Source organism: Sus scrofa, chromosome 4 (genome assembly GCF_054392235.1).
Source record: "Sus scrofa isolate SSC_HxYL_T2T_F1_AM1 chromosome 4, Sscrofa_HxYL_maternal_Yorkshire_Landrace_v2.0, whole genome shotgun sequence".
Classification (NCBI taxonomy): domain Eukaryota; kingdom Metazoa; phylum Chordata; class Mammalia; order Artiodactyla; family Suidae; genus Sus; species Sus scrofa.
In genome coordinates this window covers 61,482,917-61,503,283 of record NC_139386.1, presented here as the reverse complement: position 1 = coordinate 61,503,283, position 20,367 = coordinate 61,482,917, and the positions used below count along the sequence as shown (strand labels likewise).

The window sequence follows — 20,367 nt, the reverse complement described above, 5'->3', positions numbered from 1 at the left end:
TTGAAAAAGCTACTCTGATGAGTACAAATTTTAAGCAAAATTTTGATCAAGAAAAAATGGTAACTGCTTTTCTTTAACTCAGTTGATACTTTGAGTTCTCGTTCTACTGAAAGAAGAAAATTAAATTTTAAGCAATTTAATCATCTTCCTATTCTGAAGTTACACACACCTTCAGACATAGTATGGAGCCTGAAGGAAGGGTCTGGGAGAGCTTGCATCTGTCACCAGAGGGAAGAGTGTGTTCCCATGGATCCACCAGGTGGGGAGGTGTCATCCATACTTTCTACCTGAAGGTGCCCTTTGGTCCAGCTTGTCCTCAGCTACCTAGGAGTTCTGATGATTTCCTACCCTTATGTTATAGCTTCCATACCAGCTTGGGCCATGGAAACTGCACTACTTATAGCATCATCTAACTTTTGTGCCACTTCAGACAACCAGAATTATTCTTTTGGGATAAACATGGAGGAGGTGCAAGTCTACCAGGCTGAGTAAGGCCCCTCTGCCTAATCCCATCATGAAGGTACCCCCTCCCTGGGGTTCTGCTACTTCCCCGGCTCGGCCCAAGAATTAACACCCAGGATGTCTTTGCTCTTGGTCCCACAAACACATCTGGGATTTGTATTGTCCTCCCACGGTATGGCCTCGTAAGAAGCACAGGAAATAGCCCCTCACGTCCTGCCTTATCCAGGGCCCAGTGCATGTCTCACTTCCCTTCTGACTCTCCACTAAGGACCAAGGACCTTCATCTAATTCGATCATCAGGAAAGACAGGTTTGTTTTCTTTATTCGGGTCTCTCAACTTAATGTTCATGTCCTTTCTCTCTGAAGGCTGGACTAGACTTCTGAAATTCAAAAACTCAAAAACCAGAGGAACACCCTGAGTTTTTCTTTTTCTCTTTTTATGGTCTTATTCCTTCTCCAAAGAGGTGATAAACTTGGATTGGCAGAAGGATCTCTGGGTAAAAGAAAATACCAGGAGAACACACACACACACTTTGTTTATACATACATGTGTTATATATTATTTTAAATAGATGATACATAGCAATATATTATGTAATAGGTTTTATATAGTGGTAGGGAATATATGTATATAATTTTCTCCTGATACTCTGCTTTCTGATCTGACACCATCATACTGTTAATCAAAACCTGAATTACCAGACAGTGCAGCCTGAGTGCTTCCCTTGTCTCTTCTTATCTCTCAGCCACAGTGGCAGTCTGAGAAAACAGCATTAGTAGGAAGAAGGGAATACATGACAAAAAAAAAAAAAAAAAAAAAAAAAAAAAAAAAAAAACTAGCTTACATGGTCTCATTTCTTCAAATAAAAGAAATTTGAGAAATCCCATGAGACCCTTGAGAAAGAGAGAGAGAGTTTCCATTGTGGCACAATGGAAACAAATCCAACTAGTATCCATGAGGATGCATGTTTAGTCCCTGGCCTCGCTCAGTGGGTTGGGAAAACGGCATTGCCATGAGCTGTGGTGTATGTTGCCCATGAAGCTTGGATCTCACATTGCTGTGGCTGTTATGTAAGCCAGCAGCTATAACTCTGATGCAACTCCTAGTCTGGAAACTTCCATATGCCTCGGGTGTGGTCCTAAAAAGGAATTAAAAGAGGAGAGAGAGAGAAAATGAGTGAGAGTGCACTTCCAGTTCCATGTACCAGGGAAGAAGTATAGGTTCAATTTATAATGAAACTATAACTGCTTCTAAATGACTCATATACTAAGTCTTGAGAAATCTTAATAACATTTGAATCAAGGTTTCCAAATGCTAGTTCCACAAATAACCTACTACCTTTACTGGACTGCTGTGTCTAATCATAATAAATAATATTTATTAAGAAATCTGATATGTCTGGTCATCTTATTTAAAGCCAATGCCCCAAAGTTCTGTGGTCCAGTTTCTCTTTGCATCTGCATGTTCTAAGAATTCCACATATTCTGTTAAAATTAGATACTTATCTTCTCTTTAATTTTTCCGATGCTTCTGATCTCTGAATCTGGCACACAGACTCCAATAGGTACTTCTGCTCTATGTTCCCATTCTCTCGGTCTGTTTCATCTTTCTGTTTATTAGTTAACTATCATCTCTTTAATCATCTATTATTTATCTTTCTGTTTTACATTATCTATCTGTCTGTCTGTCTGTCTTCATAAGATTCATGACTCTCTTTCACGAAGATTCATTGAACAATCTCTTGTTAAGTCCGTGCCTCAAGGAGTTCCCGCTGTGGTGTAGCAGAAACGAATCCAGCTAGTATCCATGAGGACTCAGGCTCGATCCCTGGCCTTGCCCAGTGGGTCAGGGATCCAGCATTGCTGTGACCTGTGGTGTAGATTGCAGACATGGCTCAGACCCTGTATTGCTGTGGCTGTGGTGTAGGCTGGCAGCTTCAGCTCCAATTCGACCCCTAGCCTGGGAATTTCCATGTGTTGCAGGTGTGGCACTAAAAAACAAAAGAAAATGAAACAAAATGAAACAAAACAAAGCAAGTGCCTACCTGTGGTGTTTGCCACTATCCCCTGGGGTCTAGCAGAAGAGGTGGCATGTGTAAGGGTTGAGTGGGTTGAGTAAATATTTGTTCAGTGAGTGAAGGGTTGTCTCTGAGAGCAGATACTCTCTGGGTTGTCTGTTCCATGGGATGATAACCCTACTACAGACATTAACTTCCCCTCCTGTAGCCACAGCATCCCAACACAATCACTCAGATATCTGCCATGCAGTGACACACATGCCTATAACCAGACATCCAGCTCAATGCTTAGTCTCCCACTCAGGAAACACAGAGGAGTTTGAGTGATGGTACTGGGTGAGGTACTTCAAATTTGCTCTATTTTAAAACCTTTCCCAAAAGTGTGTCTTTATTAGTAGTCACCAGATATTTGTATTCACCTCACAGCTCATCATGACTCATCACCCTGCTGAGACACAGAAATTTAAAGCAGCTACTCTAAACCTCCACTTCCAAACTTTAATACAGATACAAATCAAATGTGGATTCTAATCCAGTAAACCTGGAGTGTAACCTGAGATTCAGCATTTTTTCTATCTTTTTTTTTCTTTTTATGGCTGCATATGTGGCATAAGGAAGTTTCCAGGCCAGGGGTTGAATAGGAGCTGCAGCTGCTGGCCTAGGCCACAGCCAGAGCAACGTTGGATCCAAGCCACATATTCTACCTATGTCAAAGCCTGAGGCAGTACAGGATCCTTAACCCACTGAGTGAGGCCAGGGATTGAACCCACATCTCACAGACACCATATCAGGTCCTAAATCCTCTGAGCCACAGCAAGAACTCCCAAATTGAGCATTTCTTTTTTTTTTTTTTTCTGCTTTTTTTAGGGCCACACCAGTGGCATATGTACATTCCCAGGCTAGGGGTCGAATCAGAGCTGTAAATACTGGCCTACATCAAAATCACAGCAATGCAGGATCCAAGCAGCATCTGCAACCTACACCACAGCTCACAGCAACACCAGATCCTTAACCCACTGAGCAAGGCCAGGGATTGAACCTGTGTCTTCATGGATGATAGATTCGTCAATCACTGAGCCATGATGGGAACTTCTGAAATTCAGCATTTCTAATACACACTCCCAGGAGACACACTTGCTCTAGTCTATGTACCACACTTTGAGTGCAGTGCACACTTTGCTCATCAAACCAATGGGAATAAAGCCTAAAAAAAAAATGTGTAGCCTCACAAAATGCTTACATCTGTCTCAAAGATACTATTTGTCTTTTCTTGCTCTACTCATTGGTTTACCAACTTTTTTTTTTTTTTTTTTTTGTCTTTTGTCTTTTTGTTGTTGTTGTTGTTTCTATCTCTTGGGCCGCTTCCACGGCATATGGAGGTTCCCAGGCTAGGGGTCGAATCGGACCTGTAGTCACGGGCCTACGCCAGAGCCACAGCAACGCGGGATCCGAGCCGCGTCTGCAACCTACACCACAGCTCACGGCAACGCCGGATCGTTAACCCACTGAGCAAGGACAGTGACCGAACCCGCGACCTCATGGTTCCTAGTCGGATTCGTTAACCACTGCGCCACGACGGGAACTCCGGTTTACCAACTTATAAATTTGATGACAGCATGTGTAGGATTCTCTTTGCTCATGAAGTTCCTGTATGGGAAATTTAAACATAAAATTCAGGAGAGTTGGCTTTATTCTTGGGGGAGCTGGGATCACTGAAGGGTAGCCAGGAGCCTTAAAATTCTCTGAAAGATACATTTTCATTAAAAGAAAAAAAGAAAATATTAAAAAATGTTAATTTTGAGAATACCAGGTTGCAGCTAAATGTGAGTTTGTAATAATATTATTCTCTGTACTCTTCTGTAAGTTTCAAATATTTTCTAATTTTAACATCCTTATTACGATATTGACATACAAAAATCGGAGTTCCTGTCATGGCGCAGTGGTTAACGAATCCGACTAGGAACCATGAGGTTGCGGGTTCGGTCCCTGGCCTTGCTCAGTGGGTTAACGATCCGGCGTTGCCGTGAGCTGTGGTGTAGGTTACAGACGCGGCTAGGATCCCGAGTTGCTGTGGCTCTGGTGTAGACCAGCAGCTACAGCTCCGATTCAACCCCTAGCCTGGGAACCTCCATATGCTGCGGGAGCGGCCCAAGAAATAGCAAAAAGACAAAAAAAAAAAAAAAAAAGATATTGACATACAAAAAGCTGCACATGTTCAATGTGTACAATTGATGCATTTGGATATACACAAACATCCACAATACCATCACCACAATCAAGGAAAGAGGCATTGGAGTTCCTGCTGTGGCGCAGTGGGATCTGCAGTGTCTTGGTAGCACTGGGACACAGGTTTGATTCCTGGCCCTGCACGGTGGGTTAAGCATCCAATATTGCTTCAGCTGCAGTTTAGGTCACGACTGTGGCTGGGATCTGATTCCTGGCCTGGAAACTCCATATGCTGCAGGGCGGCCAAAAAAAAAAAAAGGAGGAAGAAAAGTTATAGGAGTCATATCTACCATCGCCTCCTAAAGTTGCCTGTGTCCCTGTTTTGGTGAGGATTATTTTTTTTTTCAATTTTTAAATGTATTTTATTGAAGTATAGTTGATTTATAATGTATTGATTTTTACTGTACAAAAAAGTCAGTTATACATATATATATATACACACACATATTCTTTCTCATGTTCTTTTCCATTATAGCTTATCATAGGATATTAAATATATTTCCCTGTGCTATACAGTAACACCTTGTTTTTTATCCATTCTATACATAATAGGTTGCATCTACTACTCCCAAACTTCCAATCCATCCTTCCACTCCCCTCTTACTTGGCAGAGTTTATTTGGTTTTGTGGTAATAACATTTAACCTGAGATCTATCCACCTAACAGATTTTGAAGTGTGCAAATACTGTATTGTTACCTCTAGGCAATATGTTGTAAAGCAGAGCTCTAGAACTTATTCATCTTGCATAACTGAAATTTTATAACCATCAAATAACTGTTTCCCCCATTCTCTAGACTCTGGCAACCACTGCTGTGTTCTCTGCTTCTATGAGTTTGACTATTTTAAATACTTCATACAAGTAGGATCATGTATATGTCGTTCTATGACTGGCTTAGTTCACTTAGTGTAAAGTCTCCAGGTTCAGACATGTTGTCACAAATGGCAAGATTTCCTTCTTTTTTTAAGGTTGAAAAATAGTCCATTGTACCCATAAATCATCTTTTCTTTATCCATTCATCTGTCAGTGGACACTTGGGTTGTTTACATATCATGTCTTTTGTGAATAATGCTGCAATAAACATGGGAATACAGATATTTCTCTACGATCCTGATTTCAACTCTTTTGGATGTATACCCAGAAGTGAGAATGCTGGATCATATGGTAGTTTTATTTTTAATTTTGCAAGGAGCTTCCATCTTGTTTTCTAAAGCTGTTGCACCATTTTTCTCAGATATGATACCAAAAGCACGGGCAACAAAAGCAAAAAGAGAGACTACATCATACTAAAAAGCTTCTGCACAGAAAGGAAAACAGTCGACAAAATGAGAAAGCAACCTACGGAATGGAAGAAAATATTTTCATATCATATATATAATAAGCCATTAATTTCAAAAGTACATAAAGAACTCTGACAACTCTATAGCATAATTAATTAACTAATAACTCAATAAAATATTCCATAATTTCTAAAAGCCTAAGACCACTACTATACTGTAAATGAGAAATTTTTCTTTCATTTTTTTTTATTTCTCTTACTGAATGCCCTTGTTGAGGTGAGAAACAAAAGAAGGAAGAAACCACAGAAAAACTAATCTATAAGCAAAAAAAAAAATCTATTATGTTTTGGATTTTTACATGTGTATCCAACATTTGCAGAGGAGAGGAATGATCTTACATATTTTAGATTTTCTCTTCTCTTAGAATCCAGAAATTCTCTACTCTAGAATGAAAGGATGGATCTTTTCACAAGGTCCCTTAATCAGGATATTTTTCTAGAAGGAAATAAGATTGAGCCCAAGGGAGAAAAGTGTCTTCTGGCAAACACCAAACTTAGAGCCCATTTTTATTGCTAAAGTCTAATTATGTTGTCACTGTCTTGCCTTTGGTACTTCAGGGAGAACCGATTTAATTTTAAGAGACTCCCTGAAGCTTACTTGCCAACTGCCAACTGACTCATCATTCTTAATTCTTCCTGCATGTCGCTTCTTTTTTACTTCCTAAAACTATATTTAGAAAAACCTGGTAGTTTTTACCTATTTTCAAGACACTAGAGAACAAAATCTGCTTTAGAATAAGTTATTCCAAAAATTGAACTTCTAGAAGTCACACTCGATTTTCTTGCAACATACTAAAAGATGCATAAACAAATGGGAACTATTGGCCTATTTTTGTTTTTATTTCTATCGCCTGGGGAGACTGACCTAAGAAAACATTTGTATGATTGATATCAGAGAATGTTTTGCCTGTGTTCTCTTCTAGAGTTGTATGGTGTCTTGTCTTATGTTTAAGTCTTTAAGCCATTTTGAGTTTATTTTTGCGCATGGTATGAGGGTGTGTTTTAGTTTCATTGATTTACATGCAGTTGTCCAGGTTTCCCAGCACCACCTGCTGAAGAGACTATCTTTCCCATTTTATATTTTTGCCTCCTAAGTCAAGGATTAATTGACCAGAGGTGTTTGGGTTTATTTCTGGGTTCTCTATTCAGTTCCATTGGTCTGTATGTCTGTTTTTGTACCAGTACCACACTCTCTTGATTACTGTAGCTTTGTAATATTGTCTGAAGTCTGGGAGAGTTTTCCTCCTGCTTGTTTTTTATCCTCAGGATTGCATTGGCAATTCTGGGTCTTTTATAATTCCATATAAATTTTTGGATTATTGGTTCTAGTTCTGTGGAGAACATCATGGGTCAATTTCATAGGGATTGCATTAAATTTCTAGATTGCTTTGGGTAATATGTCCATTTTAAACAACATTAACTCTTCCAATCCAGGAGTGTAGAATATTTTTCCATTTCTTTGAATCCTATTTAATTTCCTTGATTAATGTTTTATAGTTCTCAGCATATAAGTCTTTCACCTGTTTGGTCAAATTTATTCCTAGGTATTTAAATTTTGAGGGTGCAATTTTAAAAGTATTATATTTTCACATTCCTTTTCTAATATTTAATAATGGGACAATCTTACAAGGTTTTGCACAGCAAAGGAAAGAATTAAACAAACAAATAAACAAACAGCCTATGGAATGGCAATGGGAGAAAATAATTGCAAATGATGTGGCTGACAAGGGCTTAATCTCCAAAATATACAAACAACACGTACAACTCAACAGCAAAAAAAAAAAAAAAAAAACATTGAAAAATGGGCAGGAGTTCCTGTTGTGGCTCATTGGGAACAAACCTGACTAGTATCCATGAGAATGCAGTTTGATCCCTGGCCTTGCTCAGTGGGTTAGGAATCCAGCATTGCTGTGAGCTGAGGTGTAGGTCGCAAATGCGGTTGAATCCTGCATTGCTGTTGCTGTGGTATAGGCTGGCAGCTACAGTTCCAATTCAGCCCCTAGCCTGAGAATCACCATATGCTGCAGGTGTGGCCCTAAAAAGCAAAAAAGAAAAAAAAAGGAAAATGGACAGAAGACCTGAATAGACATTTTTCCAAGGAAGATGTACAGATGGCCAACAGGCACATGAAAAAATGCCCAACATCACTAATTATTAGAGAAATGTAAATAAAACTACTAGTGTGAGATACTGCCTCACACCAATCAGAACGGCTGTCATTAATAAGTCTACAAACAACGAATGCTGGAGAGGCTGTGAAGAAAAGGGAATCCTCCTACACTGTTTGTAGAAATGTAAATTGGTACAACCACTATGGAAAACACTATGGAGGTACCTCAGAAAACTAAATATAGAACAACCATATGATCCAGCAATCCCACTTCTGGGTATCTATCCAGACAAATCTTTCATTCAAAAAGATACATACACCCCTATGTTCACTGCAGTACTACTCGCAATATCCAAGGCATGGAAACAACCTAAATGTCCAATGATAGATGAATGGATTAAGAAGATGTGGTACATATACACAATGGAATACTACTCAGCCATAAAGAAGAACAAGATAATACTATTTGCAGCAATATGGATGGAACTAGAGACTCTCATACTAAGTGAAGTAAGTCAGAAACAGGAAGACAAGTACCATATGATATCACATATCTGGAATCTAATATATGGCACAAATGAACTTATCTACAGAAAAGAAACAAACTCATGGACTTGGAGAGCAGACTTGTGGTTGCCAAGGGGGAGGAGCAGGGTAAGGGAGTGGGATGGACTAGGAGTTTGGGGTTGGTAGATGCAAACTTAGAATGGATAAGCAATGAGAGCATGCTCTATAGCAGGAGGAACTATATTCAATCACTGCTGATGGAACATGATGGAGGATAATGTGAGGAAAAGAATGTATGTATATGTGTAACTGGATCACTTTGCTGTACAGCAGAAATTGACGGAATGTTGTAATTCAACTATAAAAAATTTTAAATAAAATAAAATAAACCGGAACTGAAATATCTCCTATTTAGAGGCAACGAGCTCTGAAAGCTCTTTTAGAGCTTTCACTGCTTCATCCACTATAAGAATATCTGCCATTTTCCAAGAATTTACAAGCAGAGTTTATTTGAAACCTTGTAGCTGGGGAACATATGGAGAATATTTCCACTAAATCCATGTAATGTCACTTCATATTTTCCACATTTCTGTTTAATTTAAAAATTTGAATCCAAGGTTTCAAGTATTAGGAATCCAATTATTTTAAGTTTAAACTTTGGGAAATTGGTGTCTTAAAATTGTGTAATTTGCAGTGATCTGAAGACAACATTGTAAATCAACTCTATTTCAATAAAATAAATTCATAAAAAAATTAAAAAATTAATTGAGCTATGAGTTCCAGCTGTGGCACTGTGGGTTAAGAATCTGACTGCAACAGCTCAGGTCACTGCAGAGCTGCAGGTTCAATCCCTGGCCAGAGTAGTGTGTTTAAAGGATCCAGCTTTGCCACAGCTCTGGCTCAGATCTGATCCCTTGCCCAGGAATTCCATATGCTTTGGGTGCAGCTGAAGGAGAAAAGAGGGGGGAAAAAGTGATTTGAAAAATCAAGGAGGTCATCAGTGGGTATAATCAGAATTGCAGATTTTATTTAGCAATGAACAGAATGTGAAATAAGTGATTTCAGGGTTGGTAGATGCAAACTCTTGCATTTGGAGTGGATAAATAAATAAATATTCTCATGCACAAATAATCTGAATAATCACATATAAGAATCAAATTAAATATTTACTTTCCATCCAAACCTAAATTTCACTGATATACCCTTTTTGGTCCAATTTCACACCCCTTTGTTATGCAGTAGGTTAAACTTCCTGGAAGCACTAGTTTGGTTTGCTTTTCATGCAGTTTATTATGCATATCCACCCTTCTTTTCCTATCTAATCATTTATCCATGTGAAAAATGTGTTGACATAAAGTATTTTACTATGGAAGAAAAATCACTACATGATTCATGATTCTGCGGCAACTATGAAAGGTAAGTGTTCTATTGTTATATTGCATTCCTCTTATTTTCACTCAGTGCCTGGGAAACTCTCAAATTATGTTTCCTATTCCAAAGCATCGGAGCCTCTGTTTCCATGAAAAATTTATAAATGCAAACTGAGTTACAGCATTAATATAGCAGACTTGAGAAAATTAATAAATTAGATCAGGGAGTCATCGTTGCCCTAAAAAAAGCTGAAACTTGCCACTCCCTTTTCTTTTCAACTTGATTTGGCAACTCTCTTCTATATACAGACTTCTTCCAACAATTGCCAGTATTTATGGCTGGACCTCTGAAGCCCACTCCTTTCCCAGTAGAGAAGCATTTCTTGGTTCCCAAGATCTGTCATCTTTCACAGGACCCGAAATCACTATATGTCATGCCTTGTTCACTGCTAAATAAACTCTGCAATTTCTCCGGCTATTCTTGACTCCTGATCACTGTATCTGAAAATATGCTATGCGTCTGGCATCCAGAACAAGAAAATATTACCAATGCTGCAGTCCTCTTAAGTATGTTTAGATCTATTCTTTGTGTCATCAGGTGATGAGAATGTGGATGGTGGAATAAGGTCCTGTTTCCAAAACAGCCTACCTGCTTGTGTGACCTTGAAGAGTTATTTCCCTATTTGTATATCATCTGTATACTGAGGATGGTTAAATGAGATAGCATGGAAAAATCACCCAGTTTATACTCAATACATAATCCACACTCTGATGTGTTAATGCCTTCATAAATGCTCTTTATAACAGTTCGTACTCCCTTTTTTTCTCATTACCCACAACCCTGGTTTCCTCAGGTACCTGTTTCCCTGAAAGACCTCCCTTCACTGTGCAAGTACAATTTAAAATCTTGCGACATACCTTTTAGCCTTGGTTCTAAATTTACCTTCTGGCAAGGATATCTGTTCAATATAACTGAAGTATAAAATAACTGACACAGAGACACAGACAGGTATCTCATTTGTACTCTTGGTATTTTAATTTATGGAGGTGACAACACAGAGAGGTCACTGCTATTGAAAGAATTTATTACTTATATTTCATGTCATGTGGGGTCATATGGGAAACACCAGGTTTGATCATGATTGAGGGGAAAGCCTAGGCCAGAGCATTTATTGGGGTTTCCATGGGAAAGGCAAGCTCAGGCAGGGGAAAAAAAATTAGGATTCACTAGTTTGAATAATCCTGGCAGGTTTGGGGTTATAAAAGCCTCTACATGCCCAGTATCTAACCCTAGGATGACTTAGGGCAAAAGGAATATTGACTTGGTGTATAAGTTAATACATGAGGTTGCTGGGGGTATATATTAAAGACTGGTTGACTTGAATAGGGAAGGCGTGCTCTCTGACAAGCCCTTTGTTGTCTCTAAGAATTGGCTGGTGCTGGGAGGGGCAGTCTTTCTCCAGACAGAAGGATTTTTAAGATGTCAAAACAGCATTAGATAATTAGAAAATCAACATCATGATTAATACAATAGGGGGAAGAGAAAGGAAATCAGTTGACGTATGACGTTAAAGTGAAACATTTTAAAAATGGAGAATGATTAACGCCATTTTTAATAGAGAAATGTATATCAGCCATTATCTTTTTTTTAGCATAGAATATTTTTTAACATTAAATATTTTTAATGAATCTCTCGTTAATGCCTTCAAATAACTTTACCAAATGGATTCCTGGTCTGTGAGTACTTCTTATAAATATGGGTTTGAAAGAAATGTTCCTCGATTTTCTTACCCACATTTGCTTCAGTGGGAGTTGCTGGAAAAATGTAGTTTCCTAAGTTAGGACTGAAACAGGCTAAGAAGTACAAACCTTTCCTTTTCTCCCCATGCCTATATCCACATCTCTACTTCCAAATATAACAAGAGGCCCCAAATCAGCATCCTCTACTTCACCTACACAACAATCATTCTATATAGCAATAACATCTTGTAGAAATTCTTCCATGCCCTAGAGCTTTAAAAAAAATCAGTAAAACCAGGCCATCCTTCTAGAAGCTTAGAGTCACTGAAATAAATTAATATGACACAATGGAATAAGTAGATTTGTTGAGTTTATCCAAGTAGTAGTAGATTAACAGAAGTAGTTTAATAGTGAGTAGATTAAGTAACAGTTTATTCACGTCTTGCTGTCCAATAGAGCAGCCACTAGCTAGCAAATGTCTACTGTGCATTTGAAATACTACTAGTCCAAAATGAGACATGCTGTTAAGTACAAAGCACACACTGGATCCCATAGACCTGGTAACAAAAAATAAAAAGAATGACAATATCTTATTAATAACTGTTATATTGATTACATGTTGAAATGATAGTATTTTGATATTTGAGTTAAAATTATTAAAATTAGCTATATATTCTTTTTTGTTTTTTCAATGCAACTCTTAAATCTTTTATTACTGGGAATTCCCGTTGTAGCTCAATAGTAATGCACCTGACTGATATCCATGAGGACACGGGTTCAACCCCTGGCCTTGCTCAGTGGGTTGAGGATCCGGTGTTGCCATGATTGGTGGTGAAGTTTGCAGGCTTAGCTCAGATCCTGCATTTCTGTGTCTGTGGTGTAGGCTGGCAGCTATAGCTCTGACTCTACCCCTAGCCTGGGAACTTCCATATGCTGTGGGTGTGGCCCTAAAAAGACAAAAAAAATTTATTTTTTTTATTTTATTATGCACTTATGACTTTAATTATATTTCTATTGAATATTGATAATCCAGCATTCTACAAGGGTACTGTTAGATACCAATCATCCAAGACAAGACAAAGAAAAAAATTCCTGAAGATTCCAGTCATCCCCAAAAGTCACCAAGACTGATCTCATCTTTCCATTTTCACAATCATTGCCTTAGAGAAAGCTTCTGTTATGTCCAACATGAAGGAGGAAGCAGATCTCAAATGAACTCTCCATCTGCACAATCTCATGCCCTCCACTGTTTCCTGAGTTGATTTCCCTAATAGCAAACTTACAACCACATCCTCTGTATAAGAGCACTTGATCAGTCCACAAGTATGTATAAATTCCTTACTTCTAGTCATTAATACTCATATAAATGTCCTGTCCTTCTACAGCCACACAAATCCACATCCAGCCAGTTCAGATTACTCATCCTTTTCCGTAAACTTCTCTCCTACTCTTGTGTTTTATCCTCTATTTTCTTTACTTGCAAAGCCCTCTCCACAAATTGTGCCCATGGCCATCCTACTCAGACTCTAATACATCATTCCAATCTATTAGCTTCTCTACAATCTTCAGATCAAAATTAATCTTTTCTCAGGTCTAGGTCCCTATAGGTCTTTGGTGGCAACTCTTTGATAGCACTTATCACAGGATACCCCCGTGATATGAGTGACTGTGTATATTTTCTGTCCGTTCCCAAACTATAAGCATCTTGAAGGCAGGATAATGTATAGAGCCTTCAGGACAAAAAAAGTGAAAAAATTGGCCATGCCCACAGTACATGTTAAGTTCCTAGACCAGGAATTGAACCCGCCCACAGCAGCGACTGGATTGCCACAGTGACAATGCGGGATCCTTAACCTGCAGCACTGCAAGAGAACTCCAGAACAAAATCTTATCCTCAGTAAATGTAAAAGTAGAATGTAATTTGAAGTTTGCAAGACTATCAGAAGAGGGACGTTCGGTTCCATGACTCCCACAGTTTGACCCAGAGCTCATAGCAATATAAAATGACTTCTAGGCAGCCAACATTTCTGTAGCTAATCTACTTTCAGATGATGTGTGATAACAGCATTAGGGAACTCCACATAGCAGTCAATTTTCATCTCAGCTTTCAGCTGAAATGATTCACAGGCTGGTCATGAGCAGCACAGAGGCCAATCAAAAGATCATGACTGGCAGTGCAATTCCAACATCTTTCAACACCTGCTCACTTATATAGACTAGACTATATCAACTTGACTCATTTGGTACATACAACAGAGAAAATTGGAGCAAAGCAATTACAGGTTAGAAAACTAACCTCCCCCCAAAAAAAGACATTCTAGGAAGGCTAACTGTCAAATGCTAACTTGAAGTCATGAATCATCACCAGTTTTGTCCCAGAGCCAGGATGAATCATGTGTTTGTTTGTGCATATTGTGTCTTCAATTCAATTATACACTCCAAGAGACCTAAAACCATGCCTTATACAGCTTTGCTTACACATCACATTGGTGGGTACATAGTAGGGTATATAATCATATTCCCATCCAGCTATTGAGTATCTGAAATTACTTAGGAGATGTCACATCTGGGGGATGGGTGGGTAGTTAAATTTAATTGAAATAAATTTTGGTTGATTTGAGTAAATTTTTGCTTTAATAAAATGTAGAGAATGAACCACTATAACCCCGTAAGTCTCAAAAAAAAAAGGCAAATGTAATCTTTCTCTGTGTTCATTTATGAGATTGGATGAGGTATCAAAGGCAAGCTATGAGGAAGCAGAAAATATGTAAATATCTAAGCAGATTAATTTCTAAAAAGAGAGTCAACTCATTATCAAAACATATTAATTTCTAAAAATATAAACAATGATATCCTGCCGTATAGCTCAGGGAACTATATCTAGTCACTTATGATGGAACATGATGGAGGATAATATGAGAAAAGAATATATGTGTGTGTGTGTGTGTGTGTGTGTGTGTGTGTGTGTGTGACTGAATCACTTTGCTATATAATAGAAATTGACAGAACACTGTAAACTAACTATAATGTAAAGATAAAAATATTTTTTAAAGAAATATTAATTTCTAAAAAAAGACTCAACTCATTCAAATTACTGTCTCCATTGAGCAGATATAGGTTAATTGATCTTTCCAAAATCTCAATCTTATGGTGGACACAATGCCTCAAGAGTCTGATGGGTGTGACAAGCAGATGAGATGAGTCTTGGTTTCAGGGGGTTATTTTTACCTGTTTTTCATATATAAACCAATGGCTTCATACACTCATCAATGAGGGGAAGGGAATATAACGGGGCCCAACAGAGTATAAGGGCTCCCCTAAGGAAATGAGATTTGAGGCAGCTCCTGTATCAGCAGAAGTTTGAAAACAAACAAAGAAAAAAACCTTCCTTATGGCCTCAATGAAAAGAGTGAGCATTAAAGAAGAAGAATTCACCTCAGTAAGCAGAGAGACAGATATAGGAAGGACATAATAGAATGCCCTCAAAAGGGCATTTTTTTGTTGGAACTCACAAAAGATGGAATAATTCTGAGTAGGAGGACCATAGAAAGCTTCACAGAATAAACTCAGCAGGCCTCCAGTACAGCCAGGAAATCTTAATCTCAGCTCTGGACACTGGTGAGTGCGGCCCGGAACTCATTATTCAAGGACAAGTTCAGGGCTTGGGTAAAGTCTTCAGAGCCTGCTGTCAGGATAGACCAGCACTCATGATGGAATTCCTTTTTGAAGCTGTAAAAAGTCTGCCCTCACAACTATGTGAGAAGAAGCAAATGTCATCTGTGGTTCAATTCAAGCTGTTCCTAGAAATTGCTTTTTCTCTTAAAGCAGTAAGAAAAAAGTTCGGATTTCTTCCCATTTAACCAGGCAATATGAGTAAAGACTAGGTTAACACCCTCTTCCAGGAGTAACTGTTAGGAGACGGGTCTTGAAGAGCTGCTTATGCCTTATGGAGCAAAACTATTTCTTCCCAAACAAAAGGAATATAGATCAGAAAAGAAGAAATACCATTATCTTTATATGCAGATGACATGATTGTCTATGTAGAAATACTAATGAATCTACAAAAAAGGTAAAAATAACTTCTAAAACTAGCTCATCAAGATCATAGACTACAAGATCAACACACACCTATCAATCATATTTCTATATATACAAGCAACAAATACGTGGAGACCAAAATTTAAAATACAATATCATTTATAATCACTCCTTAAAAAATGAAATAATTAATAGAGCCTTAAAAAAATAAAAAAAAAACATGTACCTGAGCTGCATGCTAAAAATTACGATATACTGATGCAAGAAATCAACAATCTAAAATAAATGGACATAAAATAAATAAATTAATTAATTAAATAAATGAATATATTGTGTTCATGGACTGGAAAATCCCCAAACTGATATGTAGGTTTAATGCAAATTCTACAAAATCCCAAAATCTTTATATGAACTTTGTTGAACATTCTGAATTAAAACTGCTATTGAATAGTTGCTGAGTTGCTAAAAGGAAAGAACAATGTTGAAAACTGTACTTTTTCTGGACCACAGAAAATATACCTTTCCGAAGTAAGGAATGAGGTGTGTTCCATAAACCAATCTTATGGTTAAAATAATTTTAACCCCCAGTGCATGTTGGTGTTGGCGTGCATTAACCTCCCCCTTTTTCCTATAGAAATCCCTGCCCATTTTCCTCCAGTGGAACATTATTCTGGATTCCTCCAAAATCTGTGATCTTTGAATTTCAACTCTAAGACCAAATAAACTGCTTTTTTGCCTCTTGAAAGTTTGAGGTCCTTGTGGGTGAAAGATGTGTAGAGGATGAAAAGATAAGCTGTGGACTTGGATAAAAGATTTGCAATCCACATAAGTGACAAAAATGTATCTAAAATACATAAATAAACTCTTAACACTCAACATCTAAAAGATTTTTCAATTAGAAAAGTAGGCAAAAGACAAGAACAGACATTTCATCAAAAAGGCAAAATGATTCTTCCACATTGACTTTGAAAACAAATTAATGGTTACCAAAGAGGACTCATGTGGGGAGGGGATGGACAGGGGGGTTGGGACTGGCATATGCAAACTGAGGTATTTGGAATGATTGGCCAACAGGGACTTTCTGTTGGGAACAGCAGGGAACTCTACCCAATATTCTGGGATAATCTATGTGGGAAAAGAATATAAAAAAGAATGGATTTGTGTACATGTATAACTGAATCACTGTTATAAAGCAGAAATTTTCACAACATTGTAAATCAACTATATTTCAATATAACTTTTTTTAAAAGGCAAGATGAATGGCAAATAAGCATATAAAAAGATGCTCATCATTGTTAGCCATTAGGGAAATGCAAAAAAATAAAAAATAAAAGCATAGTGAGAAACGATAGATAAATTAAAATGACTAAAATAAAAAATGGGGGTGATACCAACAAGATGACAGTATAGAAATTTCTAGTATGGATCTCTCAGAAACATCAATTTGAACAACTATCCACTCACAGAAATAGCTTTACAAGAGCTAAGGATTTCAGCTGAAAGGTTACAGCACCACCGTGAAGCATGGAAGTGAGAAAAGACACATTGAAGAGTGTAAGACAGCCAGTTGCACATTACTGTCTCATCACACTGAGCAGCCCAGGGAAATCTCCCTGTGGAGGGAATAAAAGTGAAGCCTTCACCAGAGACCCAGAACCAGGTCCACACCAGCTCTGACTGGTTCCCATAGCGATCCATTCCTATGGGCCCAGGCTCTGGGTGGCTCCCACAAATCCATGTTCCCAGCCCACCCCAGGGCCACCAGGCTCCAAGCAGTCTCTCAACAACTCAGGCTCCAAACCTACCCTAGGGCTGGGCACCCAGGCCTCTAGGCTGGTACCCATAAGCCCAGATGCCAGGCCTACCTCAGTACTCCCCCATGCCTAGCCAACTCCTATGGACCCAGGATCCAGGCTTGCCATACTGACCATTTGAATTTCAGGTGACTGGTCTACCTAACAACTTATTTTTATGCTGACTTTCTCTGTCAAACATTCTTCTCACTCAGAGACCTTATGCGGAGGCATTACTGTGTCCTGGGAAGAATTGATATATTTTGGGCCTGGTCATAATACCACATAATAGGATTGTTATCTCATCTCAAGTCTAAAACAATGGTGTGTCTTATCTAAACAAACCTATGTTGAATTGTTCAAAACAGCCATTTAGGAGCAGAACTTCTCCCTGAAATCCAGAGAAGGGAACTCTGGCAAACTGTGCTAGGCACACAAAGCAGTTTTCCTAAGCCATTTGGGTTCTACTTCAGCAATTCCTCTTCTTAAGTAGAATTCAAACAATTTCCTAGAATATGACTCTCGAATTAGTATTCCTCCTCCTTGGAAAGAAGCACTGAAAATAACAGAATGAAGAGTTTGATAGTATTTTTTCACTCAAGAACATACCAATTTTCTACTTGAGATTTTATTTTTAAAAGAGAGAAAAATAATTACTGGAGAACTCATCTGCATTATGGATTAAATTGTCTTCATGTACTCTCTGTTCATCAGCTGTAACCAATAACCATTCACCACTAAATCGGAGCCTATTTGTAGTCTGGTTCCTTCTCATCACTCTTGGTCTGAGTCATTGTTTTGATCAGCTTTCCAGCCCATTGCGGCTCTATGTCCCAACCTGACCCATGTCCCAAACTGACCTATGCCAGGTCCATTAAATTGGATCAGAGTTGTTGTGCTTACTGCACACACTTTTTGTTCCTTCTTTTTCAGTTGCTCCATATGCAATCCTTAAATCATCATGACTTGATCTTATTATTCTGGCTATGTTTGTTATGTCTTATGTATACAATGCTGAAGTTGTGAAGCGACAGAGGCACACATACATCATTTAAGTCCTCCTCTATTAATGTCTGCTACAAAACTCTATGTATACTGCCAGAGGGGAGACTGGGAGATGGTTACACTAGACGTAGAGTCCCTACACATAGGGAAAGGAAAATTACTTTGGATGCCATTTAGAAAACTTTTCAAAGTCTTTGCAGACAACTCCCTTCTCCAACTGATCCATTCTGCCGGTAGAGACAAAAGGGAGAAAATTAACAAAAATAACTGGTACCCATTTTTTTAAATTTGAGATTGTCTTACTTCTCTGCACTTACTTTGTTGCTAAGGATCGACTTTACATTTTCTCATTTTTACCCTTGAAACTCTGGAGAAAATGATGCTGCTCTTAAGGCATCAGGTAATTCTGTACACATCCTTTGTTTATTCTGGTCCTTGTGGTTGGCTTGTGGCTGATATTTTCTAGTGAGCTAAGGCTATTCTTAGCGATATTAAGAAAAAAATGAAATCCTGAATTTAGCAAGGATAGAGGTCAAATGAAAGGCAAACACACTGCATATAAGACAGAGATGAATGACAACTAGGATTTTAATCAGAGTTTCAGAAAAGATTTTGTGTGACTCCTGACTCAGTCAAGAGGAAAGCAGTTTACATTTCATATCTGAGACAGAACAATCTGTCACTTAGAAATATTTGGGTCGGTAATAACTAGCTGAGAATAAAATCATGATGTGGACGTGAGAGTGATCCTAAATAAACTAGATAACCAGAAAGAGTCCAAGGGCAGAAAATTTCCTTCCTTTTCTTCAAATTTATGTATAAATATCCTACCACTATGGGACTAACATATAGTATATGGTTTACAAATTTCATTTGGATTAGACTGGAAAATTTAGATTCTCTGCATCTTTACAATATAATGAAACATATCAAACATTTAGAGCTGTTAGAAGGAACAACAACAAAAAAAAATATGACCTCTTAAGGAAGCGTATTGTGAATTAGAGAAACAATGATTTGGATATATACTGGTATTAAAAAAAAGAAGAAATTGAAATATTTCATTTTTCAACAAAATGACTAAGGACTTGGATTCAAGTGATTTTCCTATTTAAACTTATCTTTTAAAAATAACACACTTTATAGATATTTGGGCTCAAAAACAAAGGTCGTTGCTGTGTGCAAATATTCTGTGATAAATAATTAAAATCATATACATTTGAATATTTAAGGCAGGATTGTCTCTGTTTAGCATAAATCTTAGGCTCAAATCCATTTCTTCTAAAAAGGATGTCATATCTCAGTTTACTATATACTCACCGTTGGTTGACAGTGATTTTTGCCCACGCCCAAAACTCTGCTGTATTGTCTAGGCAATGCTTTATTGTATCCTAAAGCATTCCTTCTGCAGAAAAGAACTGAGCTGCCTCGTTCTGGCGCCTCTTGAAACTGCTCAGCTGTCCTGCAGTTTTCTATTTGCACTCTCCAGCCTGGGAGGTTGCTATGCAGCAAGCAGTTCTTCCCTGCTCAGAGACCTGCTATGTTTCAAGAGCTCCTTGCTCTGGATTTCCTGTTTATTTTTTTTTAATTTTAACTTACTTTTATTACAGTATACTTGATTTATAGGGTAATGTCCATTTTTGCTGTACAGCAAAGTGACCCAGTCCCAGATATTATGAGAAAAAGAATATATACCTATGTTCTACATCTTCCATCACTGTCTCTCCCAATGGATTGGAAATAGTTCCCTCTGCTATATA

The 20,367-nt window shown here is 38.0% G+C and overlaps 1 long non-coding RNA gene across 2 annotated transcripts in view; it reads right to left on the bottom strand.

Annotated features, from left to right (window-relative positions):
* Positions 1-20,058, bottom strand: part of LOC106510041 (uncharacterized) — a 39,463-nt gene extending 19,405 nt beyond the window's left edge. For both annotated transcript variants that reach the window (XR_001308158.3, XR_001308159.3), the window contains exon 1: positions 19,928-20,058. This is a non-coding gene — a long non-coding RNA (uncharacterized LOC106510041). The remainder of the gene's footprint in view (positions 1-19,927) is intronic.
* Positions 20,059-20,367: the final 309 nt, after the last annotated feature.